Source organism: Hermetia illucens, chromosome 3 (assembly GCF_905115235.1).
Source record: "Hermetia illucens chromosome 3, iHerIll2.2.curated.20191125, whole genome shotgun sequence".
Lineage (NCBI taxonomy): Eukaryota > Metazoa > Arthropoda > Insecta > Diptera > Stratiomyidae > Hermetia > Hermetia illucens.
The window spans coordinates 164,417,690-164,430,810 of record NC_051851.1 but is presented as its reverse complement, the minus strand read 5'-3'; the positions used below and the strand labels follow the sequence as shown (position 1 = coordinate 164,430,810).

Genomic DNA, 13,121 nt, shown 5'->3' with positions numbered 1-13,121 from the left:
CGAACAGAATTGAGTCTACGTTATTCCAGATGGGAATATCTTTGTTGTATAGATTCTCTTGTGAATGACTGATCTTTGAAGGATTTGAAGTATTTTTTTGAAGTGTCTCTTGCATCTGAGTCATCCGTCAGAAACCTTGACAGACCTTAATCACCTGCATTATTAATTGACACTAGATTTCCTGCTTCTCTCCCAACTGAGATAGTTCCTGATAGTCGGGACCATCTGGACTGCTTCCATATGCTCAACTCTGATGGAAACTAGGGTGGTAATACAGTTGAGTCATTAGGACTCACTGGCGTTTAATTTCTAGACCTTAATAGACATGACCTACCTATGAGTGCTAGATAAAGAGTGCTTACCCTAATTTTCAAAATTGCGACCTTGTCTAGTATCAACTAGGACATTAAGGATACTGGTATAGCAATGACAACCACAGCAACTATCACATCCTTGTTATTGTCGGTTAGAATTTTATGCACAATAGCCCTATTTTGTTACCAGGCAATCAACGAAAGCACTAGAAAATGTCCTACGGGCCATTGAACCTAGGGGACGGTAGGAAAAGTATCCTTCAAGCGGAAGATTGATTTATTCGGTTAAGCCATTGAAAATGAGGGCCGGCTATTGTAATTCTATGCCAAAACGAGAGCGGGTCCGTTATACTTGCCTAAGGTCCTGGTTGAGTACTACATATAATAGGGGCATGAAAATTCGCATCCGGTCTTAGTTGCTATTCTTTGAATGGTACTACCCATTATTTTCAACACAAGTTTTTAAATCGAAATCGAATTCATGATAGGTCGACATATGTGCAACGATTGTTGTAGGTTTTTTACGCAGCTTGCAATGATTGATCTTGGATATATTGATGTGATCGGATATGGATATATTTTAGAGAAATAAATATAAGCTTAACTACGAAGAAATTCGGCTAACGTCTTTGGAAATATATCAGTTGTCACCGAGTCAACCAGCTGAAAATTGTTTCGGAGGGATATGTTAAACTAGAGTGGAATGTAGGGGGAAGATATCACTAGAGTTGGTTGCGATTTTTTCTAATTGTACAGCAGGACCTCTTCATAGAAGCCTCCGATCCTGTGTCGTTCCATTGCGCCTTCAACGGGATGATATCCGCAGCCTCCTCAGTAGGTCATGAATCGGAACAGAGCCGCTCCACTTTTTGACATCGAGCGCGTCGCCAACGCAGCTCCACTTCCCGCCGCTGCCATATATCCTGGCACTTCATCCACCCATACCAGGGGCTTCGAGCTAAAGGTGGCGTCCCCATCTAAATAGCTCTTTATCTCCAGGCTAGCGCCCGCGACTTCTATGGACGATGTACTGGAGTATATAAAGAGCAAAGTTGGTATATTTTGTCCTCTGTCTTGCGTCAAAATGGCAAAAGACAACAACACCGACCGAGTGATTGCGTCTTTCAAGGTGATTTATCCTCACGAATTTGATGTCCTCGGCAAATGTGTGGCCTGAAAGTGTATTCATCAAGATGCCATACAAGCGCCCCAATTCGCCAATTAATTTGAGAACAACCCGTCCGCTTTGCCGAGCAGTATAATTGGATCCATGTTTATTCTCCGTCTATTTTATCAGAATGTTAGGGGTTTAAGAACCAAGCTGGGGACCTCCAATTTATCCGGGCTGGCTCAACAACGCCATGCCATCTGCATTTCCAAAAGCCGGCTGGACGATGTCATAATAAACTCCGAGCTCCCCGAAGGGTACTCCACATTCCCCTATGACCGAAATGCATCTCCACCGGTGTCTTAACTGCAATAAAAGACAGACTTTCCGTCTCAAGTTTTCCTTTTGACTGTGTTGCTCTTCGTACCTCCCCGCCCAACTTCCTCCCGTTCATTGTATCTTGTGTATAGATCCCCTATACTTGCCTTCTCACCTGTATCAAGAATTGTTTAACAGTTTGTCTGAACTCGTTACTGTCAGATACTCTTCCCTCCTGAAGATTTTAACCTCCCCATGCTCCATTGGCCTAATTATCCTAGCCTTGTAATTCCTTCCAACCCCTCCCATTCTTCCCTTCTACTTTCTTTCTTTATGAACACTTACTCTGCCCTAAATTTCAATTCCACCAAAAATTTCTTGGGCTGCACTCTCGATCTCTTCCTTTCCAACCTCCTCGAGCGCCACCTCTCTTTAGTTCCTTGCACATCCCCGTATGTCACAACTGACGCTCACCACCCAGCGCTTGTTGCCTCGTTCAAACTCCACAGCCAAGCACAAATCTATTAAGTTCAACTCCCGCCAAGCCAACTTTGACGGTCTGAAGTTTTACCGACTTCCAACCAGGTACATATATTAAGCCACTCAACGTGTGATGAAGCTCTAAATACCTTTTATGATATTCTGTCCGATCCCCTCTCCTGTTATGTCTCTTCTTCCCTACTTGCCTACGTTCATAATCAACTTGATTCACAACGGAGACAACATTCGTCTGAAATATGCACTGCCGAATAGGTTTCGGACTTGCGCTCTACTGTCAAGTCAATGATTAAAAAAGCGCATAAAAGGTAGTTATTGAGCGACGAAGCCGCCCTTGCCCGCGGTAATTTGAAACCCTTTTGGGTTGACACTTGCAACTCTCATAATCCAACTAAATCTCTCGCTTCTTTTATCACTTTTGCTGCACTGCCGAATCCCACAACAATCCTAGGACCTTCTCTGCACCTACTTCTCTTCCGTTTTTTCATCTTCGACGCCTCTTCTAACTGCAGACTGCTTCGAATCTCTGGCTTCTACGGCTGCGTTCATTGAGTTCCACATTCCCAATGTCACAACTGGCCCGAAGGGCTTCCTAAACTCTTCCTTCTTAACTATAGAAAACACATTTCCCTCCCCCGGTGTATGATTTACAACAAAAGTCTAGAAGAATGCTACTTTCCCCACCTCTGAAAAGAGGCCCTTATAATCCCTACTTTCAAAATCGGAGACGCTTTTCTTGCTGTGAACTACCCTCACGCCTCTTGTTCCAAAATCCTGGAAAGATACGTCAACAACACTTCGGTCACCTCATTGTCAAATGGCAGCATGGTTTAGTGAAACATAGATCTACGGCTTCAAACTTTCTGGTCCTTACCAACTTCGTTCCGGAATGCTTTAATTCACGACAGGAAGTACATGCTATTTATATTCATTTCTCCAAACCCTTTGATACCGTTGATAACATTCTCCTCTCTAAACTTTCATTAATAGACTTCCCTCCCTTAGTCATCTCCTGGCTTTCCTCCTATCTCTCATACCGTTCCTGCAGTTTCTTTTCATGGTTACTCATCTCGTTCCTTCATTCCTTCCTCTGATGTTCCCCAAGGCTCTACACTTGGCCCGCTATTCTTCCTGTTTTCTATCAATGACTTCGCGTGCATCCTCACCTACCCGTATTTGTTTTACGCAAACGACCTTAAATTGTATGCTTCTGTTTCGTCTCCGCTGGACTGTGCTCTCCTACAGTCCCACCTTGATAATGTAGTCCGTTGGTGTTCGGTCAACAAGCTTACACTGAATGTCAACAAATGCCACTGGATGTGCTATTCGCTTAAACCCTCCCCAACATCCTCCTATTCTCTCAGTGGACAACGCTTTTCACTACAGACCTCCTTCAAAGACCTTGGTGTAATATTCGACGACAAACTTCGTTTCAATTCCCACTTCGTTGAGATCATCAATAGAGCTTCCGAAATATCTGGTTTTATCCTACGTTCCTGCTACGACTTTACCTCAATTCAGCCTTCCTTAACACTCTTCAATTCCCATGTCAGAAACATCCTTAAATATTGCTGCGAAGTCTGGTCCCCCTTCCGCATCCATGACCGCCGCACTCTTGAAGTTGTTCAACGCAAATTCACCCGGACCCTCATTTACAAAAAATTTCCAGTTTGTTGCCTTCAAAATTCAATAAGCATCACTTTCATATAATAAATATTTTGACTACTTAGTTTGTTCTTACCATGCTATTGCTGTCACTATGGGCAACTAGATTGACAAACAGGACATCAAATAGCTTGAATAATGATTGTGATCAGGAGGTCAGCTACCTTCTTCAGGAGGAGTTGCAAGCCGATCTGCACGCAACATCATGGGGTAGGCATAATTAAAAAAAGGGTTCTTCAGTAGCTGGAATGTCAAATATCGATGAAAAAAAGTTTGTGGGAAGAGGATTACGAAAAGAAATTTTCGTGCCGACTATGGAAAACAAATGGGATATTTTTTTTTATATTAAAGCGTTTGTTTTCGTGAAGTGAATCGAAATGTCAACGGAGCTGAATTGAAAATAATCCCGACTTACCCTAAATTACAAGATGAATTTTATTCACAATTAGATTGTTGAATTGTTTCGAGAGTTCGGGATAATGAGTAAATGAGTTTTTATATCGGACTAGACTAATTGGAGAGTAGATGATGTACCACTCCCGATCACAATACCCTCAGAAACAAGTGAGCCAGAATCTGGGGAATTGCCAATGTTCTGGTGAAATTAGATCTTTTTTCCTGCCTCGAAGACATCCTTCGAGTTGAGACTCAAGAATACATTTAAAGTCTTCCCTGCTTGTTGCAGGACGCGACTAAATGCCTTAGAAAACGGTTTATGATTGGTTTCTGGAATGTGCGGATGCTCCTCGATAACGGTATCGAGAGTCATCAGGCTTTCTCCAATTCCAAAGATGAAAACTCTGGGTCGATGCGAAGTAAAATGGTGGAACTCTGAAGGATACTCCTCTCCCTCCTGCGGCAATATGTTTTTGTACTCTGGAAAGCCCACTAATAGCAGGTTGTTTCTGACGTCAGCGGAGTGTGTCAGGGTTGGATCTTGTCACCAATTTTATTTGTTTTTCTTATCAGAGGCATTTTTCATGGTGTCTTATTCAGAGGTCGAACGATGACATCTTTTCTCAAGCACCACGACTACGCTGGCCCCTTCTGTCTTTTATCTCACCGACTAATGGCCGCTGGTCAAATGGCTCTGGATTTGGAAACAGAGGCAAGTAGAGTTGCACTTAAGATAAACACCAACAAAATTAAGGTTCTCGACCTGACAGGTCATCAAACCATCCTTATCTGCATTAATAGGCCGAGCATCGTTGCTTGACTTATTGACAGTGCTAAATCCGCTTTCGTTGCCTTATCTAAAGTCTGGGAATGCAATTATCTCAACATCAAAATCAAGTTGAGACTGAAGTCACTTTCGACAATAAGCTTAGCTTCGACACCTACTGCACCGAAGTCTCCAATCGGGCTGCAAAATTGTCACCCTTTTTACTTCGCTCCTCCTCTGATTTTGACTTTATCTTACCCTCCTTAACTCTCTCGTGAGAAGTATCCTCGAGTACTGCTTCGTGATGTGGTCACTTATAATTGTCCTGCCCTAAGAAAGATACCAGTTCCTTCTTCTTTAAAAAAATCCAAGTCGTGTGCACTACCCCTCTCACCTTCGCTTTCAAGGAGTTCGGAGCCTATTTCCACTTCCCGACTTCCAACACTGTCGAAATTATAACGCACAATACTTTGGTCCCTTAAACTTCTCTTCCCTTAACAGTTTTAAGCATAGGTTAAGGTTCTTGTTTTCTCTTCCTTCTGCAGGCAATAAGTAACCGGATTTTAATCTTTTTATTGTTCGTTAATAAATAACTAAAATAATCTGGGTTTTGCTTCTGTGTTGCTAAACGGGAGTAGCACATGGAAAGTGACCACTGTTGTTATTCAAAAGTTTCAGGTCTTCGTGAACACCTGTCCGGGGCGTATCATCAGAGTACACTGCCCTGATACTATTTTAAACGAAAAATTTGGTTGCCGCACAAGCCTGTCATCTGTAGGCGATTTGATCGGAAGGCAGAATTGGCAGTGGATAGGTCACAAATTAAGTAGGAGCGACAATTCCAATGTTGGCTTACCCCACACAGGGTAAATACCAACAAATATAGAATAGGCCAATATCCATCTTATTAAAATATCTAATGCTGGTTTTTGAGTGGTTTTGAACCCATGGCTGACCTATAGATTGTAAAGCACCTTTTACCACTGATGAATTGATCTCGGCCCCGCGATAAACAAAAATCAAAGGTGTTCTTGTTCCCGCAAACATCTGCCTATACTATAACTGTTTTTTTTTTTTGAGAATAAGTCGCCAGCAGCCGATGGAGGCGGCCAATTACACCAAGTAGTTCATCAGCTTGTGCTCAAGGTGTGGGACAGCGGATCAATGCCTGACGACTGGCAAAGAGGCATTATCTGTCGCATAAATAAAAAGGGAGATATCACACAGTGCAGCAATTATAGAAGTATCAAGTTGCCGAGTACCATCTATAAGATATTCTCCGCTATCTTGCTAGGCCGGATAGCCCCATAGGCCCATATCAAAGATCAGATTTTCTCTCTGCGGCAAGCAATGGAAAAGCTGTTGGAATATCGACGTCAGTTGCACCATCTTTTTTAATTGGCTTTAAAACCACCTATGACAGCATATACGGCCATGAGAGAATTCGGTATCGAATTAAATTGATAAGACTGACTAGGCTGACCCTGACCAATGTGCAAGGCCAGATAATAGCAGCAGGATCACTCTCAAGACCATTCGACATCAACAAGGTCTACAACAAGGGGATGCCCAATCATGCGTCTCCTTTAACCTGGCCCTCGAGAAAGTGATCCATGATGCCGATGTAAATGTGAAGGGCACCATCCTCTTCAAGCCCACCCATCTACTGGCGTATGCTGACGATATCGACATCATAGGAAGAAAAACCCGAGATGTACAGTCTACTTTCATTCAGATTGAGCAGGCGGCGCGAGATCGCGCGAGGAGGCAAGACAAAATATATAGTACCAACGTCAGCACCGAAAACCAACCAACCAACAACATCAAATCGCGCTGGTCAAACGGGAAGAATTCCGCTCGAAACGTCTCACCATAGGGTCAAAGCTCTTACTGACTCATCAGGCCTTACGTCAGCTGCCGGAGCAGTGTGTTGTTGGCTCTATATATGTTATATTCGTTCAAAAACCGACATAGGTATAATTGATATCGACCTAAGAGAGACCTAAGTTGGCCTGGGCCGTGTTTCTTTTTGTTTTGTTTCAGCGTGTCAAAGGAACGATCAGCAATTATCTAAAAAATTGAGTATTTGCCAAAAAAGGGTGGTTTGTGTACTAGAAAGTATGAGTCAATTGTTCCTGGAAATTAGTGCGGCTTGCCATCAAGCGAACTTCGCATGTACCTGTACAGACGATTCCCGAGGATGCTGAGCATGTTGTTTTTAACTGCCCGAGGTTCACCGCACACAGAGTGGAGGCAAAAATTGACGCCAGAGCGTGGTTGTCACCCGAGAATAACGTGGATCAAATGTTAGCCTCTGAGGAAAAATTAATGAAGGCGATTCGCAAACTGCTGAGAAAGAAGGAGCTTCGGAAGAAAGTAAAAAGTTCGTAATTGATCGTGCCTCGCGACGTAATACCAAAATGGCAATCCCCCGGGGTAAGTAAAAAAGAAGGAGGCAGTTTTAGTGACTTTTAGTCTGACATAATCGGATGCCAGGAGCTAGCGTTAGATTTTGAGCATTTTCACCTTCCAAAGCCAAAAAAAGGAAAGACAGATGGGTAGAGAGGCATTGAATCGATTCTAATAAGATTTTGTTTCACACAGAACCTTAAAAACGACGAGGGTATGGATTATATTCAGGACAAAAATCACCTTATTCAGTGCTAAGCCGGGTGACCTTAAAGTAATCTTTTGTTTAAGGAATGAGAGTGCGCATCCACTTGATGTCGAACCGGACTAACCAACCTTGCTGCCACTTGCGATGACGCTCTTCCAGAATATAAGTAAGGCAGTGCTTGGAGAGTTGCCTCCGCTCTGGTGAAACCTGATTTTGGTCCCTTTCCTCGAATATGTTTGAAGTTCTTGGTGGACCTCGGCGCAAAACCGGGGTGTCTGGAGTTCCTCATTCAGGCAGGCCTAGACCGGATACCGGATTGTTGTGCCGTTGATGATGATGATGAAGGACTGCACTTGCAATTCATCATCATCTACCATTTGACTCAAAGGATTTCGTCAGCACTTCATCAGGGACAAAAAGGATTATTTCCACTTTTCGTCATTCACTTGTTTATTTTTGACAACATTTTTTTGGCTTTCTATGCGGATCGCTGAGGATTTCGTTGGGAGGAAATCTGTCCACTTGCCTTCATCTGATTCCAGGGAACTTAATTTATGTCTGATGAAAACAAATGGGTTACCATGAACTTCGGGGCCAAACTTCCTGGAAATTAAGGTTCCCCTTTTTCTCTTTTTTAGCAACCGAAGGATAAAGGTTACCAAAGGATAGGCTTTGAAATTATCTTAAAAAATTCAACACTCTCGGTCAGAAAGTTCTACATGAAAACTTATGAAAATTCCAGGAAGATTCGTCTACTAATTTCCACTTGGCTTTAAGATATTTTCCGAATAGAATTTTTTTTAGTTTAATTTTTTTTTGCTGTTTTGACTGACTAAGGATTCTATGGAAATTCCACTCTAATTACAGGAACTCTTTACTTCTAGTACCATATGACTCCGTTCAGTTGGGAGTCTTTGGTGATTGGAAACTCTTCAACTACTTGGAAAGGGTTGAGACCTCTGTGCCACAGAAAAGAGACCTGAATCCCTCTGAAATCCGTTCTAGTTGGACCAGTTGAATGCGATAGTTAAACTAAATGAAGGAAGGGACCAGTCTGACTCCTTCAAGAGGCAGCTCAGGTGTCGGTAAAAACTGCATCGAACAACTTCTAAGACCAAAGATGACACTCACCTTCGGGAAATCTGGCCTTCTGAAATCGAGTTCGCTTGGCACTGCGAATCCTAAAACACTCACTGGCTGACAACAAATTTAAATTCCACAAATTTATCTAAAATTTTATTCTCCCGTCAACGCTTCTCGCACTACAAAACTCCAATTCTTGCAAAGAACGAAATTCTCACTCCGAAAATCACTGGCTGTTTCGCGGAACGGGCACAGGTGAAAATCGCTTCAACACTTTTCCGACTCGCGTCGCATCACTGAGCCTACGTCACATTACAAGCACGGCCGCAGCTTCCACAATGCAGCCGTCGACGTTGTCACTGTCAGGAAAAAGGTTGCACTTTTCACCTTGACGAAAATCGGCCTGAGAAAATGCGCGTGGGGAAGCCAGGCCGCCTGTTCACTGTGCGTGGAAAATGTCCGCTCGACGCCTGCCACAAGCCACGAACGCAGCTGCTGCCGGCAAGGACAAAGTGTGTCCCGACTAAGTCGATGCAAGTGTAACGGTTCGAGTCAGCTGACTGGCAAGCACGCGAGCGAGTCCAGCACAAATCGAGATGGATCCAGTGCCGACCTCAGCCGGTGGCACGACGCGATGGCATTGAGCCGCACAAACGCCGGAAAATTGGGAAAACCACTTCACGTGCACAGGCCACGGAGCCGGCGACGACCGACTGCTGGGAAAAACGTCGCGTTACTGCTGCCGGGAAGCGTCTGAAGGTGCACTCGGAAGGCAGTGCCTGCTGTCCTCGGCGGCCGCCTTGTCTGTGTCCTTCCAAGGAAGTCCGCCTCCCTCCCGCCGAAGGAGTCGGGGCCGCTGCGAAACGCTCCACTGGCACACCGGCAGTGGTGGTCGAAAGCTCTGCAGCCTCCCTAGCTCGCACGCAGCACGCCGAACGGGCGATCTGTCCTGCACTCACTTCCGAGCCTGCCTCCTCGCAGGGCTCAGCTGGCGGATGTAACGGTCACGGAAACCGCTGCCGGGCGCCCTCAACAGCGCCAGCCACTCTCAGGGAACCACCGCACAAAGCCCGACCGGAACATCGCAAACGGCCACGGACTCGGACCACATTCACCGGAAAATTGCAACTTCCGCGGTCGCCGCACTACACTTTCCCCTCTGCGGGCGCTCGCACTCCTCGCAATCACTCCCGGGCCTGGAACAGTTGAAAGCGTGAAAATTGTCGCGCGGAAATCGCCAGGTCGGGTCGATGTCGATGAAAATGGGAATCTCGCGCTGCACCGACGACGGCAACTCACTCGACTGCGGATGAACGTCGAATGCGAGTGCGGAGCGGCGAAGCGACGAGCACGGCCACGAACCAAGCGGCCACGGCCTCAACCGGTCTGGCCTGGCCGGCCGTGATCGCCATCGCACTCGGAATCGCATCCATCGGGCTGGGGGCGGAGCGGGTGGCGGGCGCAGCAAACCGGAATGGAGCGCGAGCAGTCGGGCCCAGCTTGCACACGAAATCCACAAAAATCCAGCGACCACTGCAACAGGGTCGCAGGGGGTCGACCGGTAGCCGAACTCCCGCGACCCCAACCCTTTCGGCCGCCCCAGCCCGCCCCGTTGCATCCCGAGCGCATCCGCGCCCCGCCGCTCTCCCACACCACGGCCGCCGCAGAAACCCCAACAAAACGCATCGCGCGCACCCCTGGCCCCCCGCCCGCAAACTTGAAAGCTAACGCGCCCGCCCCACCCACCGCCCGACCCCATTCAGCTTTTTGTTAGCACAGGTTATGGTAGCGGCAGGCAATGTGCAGCGACGGAGGCATCGGCAGCGAGATTGCAGCCGGCTCGGTCGTTCACTTCCGCCAACGATAGCTGCGTCCCGCTCGCGCCCACTGGACGCTATGGAGCGGCGGCAGCCTCCCGAACAGCTGGTCTACGTGCCGGCACACGACCGACGTCGGCTCCATGCTCCACAAAAGCTTCCCGTGACGTTGCGGACCGGCTTCGAGTGCGCACGTTGGGGATTGCATCGCCGACACATATGGGTTCGGGGTGGCGGGAGCTTTCGCTCAGCTGTTGCACAATTGCATTCGAAGTGCATCGGATTGCAAATGTTTAGGAGCTTCCTTGCCTGTCGGATGAATGCCGTTGACAATACCCAGAGTCGTTTTGAGGAAGGAATCTTCGAAGGCTGTCATTTCTCTGAAGAAATAGCAAATGTACAAAAAAAATCTTCTAAGAAACTTCCGTAACTCGAAACGACCTTGAAAACTAGTACATCAATTCGAAGGTTCATCAAGTTTTGATATGGAATGTACGCATCCAAAACTTTACGTAAAAGCTTATTTTGCATCGGTTATTGCCTTGGCTAGATATTCCCATCCCATTCCCATTCATTGTGCTTTTCAGAAAGTTTTTTTCCGAAAGTTCTAGTTCTAGGTAGAAAACTTAGCTATGTGAAACAGGAAACCGGGAGTTGAGGAAGCGCTGAATTTTGGGAAAGCTTAAAGCGATGAAGATATTCTTATTTGATTTATCCTTGATTCAAGGCCTAAACCAGTGCATTAGGAAGCAACCTTCAAGTAGGCTTTTCTAGGAAATTTTGAAATTGCAGCACTTTTGGATTTGGGTTTAGTTTTAAAGGAATGTCTTCGTTAACCCTTAGGCGGGAAAGCTGATTCCTATGTAAAAGATAGTGATTGGATCGCCATGTAAGGGATGATGTTGGATGGGAGGTTTGCCATGCTGAGAGCAACCAGCATCGTCAACGGATTCGGAGGTTCCGTTGTTTCATGCAGTTCGTAGGATGCGGCTCTCTAATTCTAAAATGCTGTGGTGAGCCTTTTCTGTAAACTCACCGTCTTCATTGGAGCCAAAGAACGAGAAAGAATTTAGGCAGAGTTTTTAGTGGAAGAGAAGAAGGGGCCATACTTTAAGCGAATAGTCCGCACGTATAGTGGCACCATCTTTGGCGCTATCCGGTTAAGATTTCGCTTTCTCGTGTGGGTTGTTCGCTTCTGGAAAGCAATGTTTTCGGTACACACGGTGGCCGTACTGGTACCGCCGTTTTGCCCTAAGAGCCCAGCAGCATGGTTTCTCTACTTTGGCCGGCGTCAGAGCGGATGCCGCTCGTATCAATTACGCGTTCGACGGGCTGGACGAGGAAGCAGTTGGGCTTGTCTCCGACGTCCTCGAGGGTTGCACTTATAAGCGTTTGAAAGAGCGGCTCGTAAAACGCCTGTTAGTAAGCGAGACCGCTTACTGACAGAGATAATGTTGGGTGACCGTGCACCAAGCCAACTTCTTCGTGAGATGAATCAGTTGGGTGGTGAGAAAATCGGCACCGAGCTTGCTATAATCTTTGTGGGTACAGAGGCTTTCGGAGAGCACACAGGCCATCCTCACTTGTGCGGATTCGGGGTCTCTAGATACACTAGCCATCATCGCGAACAAAATCAATGAGGTCCACGTGCGACCCATGGTTAATGATAACTAAGACCAAGTGGCTCAGCTGCAGCAGATGTTGGCAGCATTAACAGTAACCGTCTCTGAGTTGGCAGAGGCCGTCTGTGTTTTGCGTTCGGGGAGTACGACAAGATCGAGGCCTAGATCCGCCTCCCGAAATAGACATTGGTTAGTAGGTCGTTGGGACCTTCGGCAAGTACCGGGCATGCTGGTACCATCGTAGGTCCGCTGAAAAGACTCCAAAGTGTACTACCCCCTGCAATTTATCACCAAATAAATCAAACTTGCCAGAAGTTCTGGCGACTGCTACCCGAGTAGCAGCACCACGTCGCCTCACAATCTACGACTCCTTGAGCCGGCACGACTACTTGGTCGATGCAGGCTGAAGTCTCGGTTCTCCACATACCCCGGCATAAACATTTAATAGCACAGTCATTGAAACTCGTAGCAGCAAATTCTTCGCTTATCCGCACGTGTGGCTAGAGGTAAGTAGGACTTCGACGAACGTTTTTTGGGGCTTCATAATCGCGGACATCAATATACCCACCTTAGGTGAGAATTTTCTGTGTGATTATGGTTTCTTGGTGGATATCCATGATAGGTCCCTCATTGCCCCACAAGGTTCCTTTGGCCACCAGGAAAAATCTCATCCTGTTCACCCAGCACTCTTTCCATTGTTTTTGAAGATGTTGCCGATGCACGTATTCGCGCACTTCTTCAAAAATACCGCTACGTCACTATCCAGCGTGGCCTCTTAACACCACATCAACACTACTGGCTCCCCATTTTTCTCTAAGGTGCGTCCATTACTACCTCAAAAGTTCGCAATTGCGCGGAAAGAATTCCAAGAACTTTTTAAGCAGGGTATTTGCAGACTTTCAGACAGCTGTTGGTCT

At 46.3% G+C, this 13,121-nt stretch overlaps 1 long non-coding RNA gene across 1 annotated transcript in view; it reads right to left on the bottom strand.

The window, feature by feature from the left end:
* Positions 1-10,359, bottom strand: part of LOC119650583 — a 178,275-nt gene extending 167,916 nt beyond the window's left edge. The window contains exon 1 of the long non-coding RNA XR_005249339.1: positions 8,814-10,359. This is a non-coding gene — a long non-coding RNA (uncharacterized LOC119650583). The remainder of the gene's footprint in view (positions 1-8,813) is intronic.
* Positions 10,360-13,121: the final 2,762 nt, after the last annotated feature.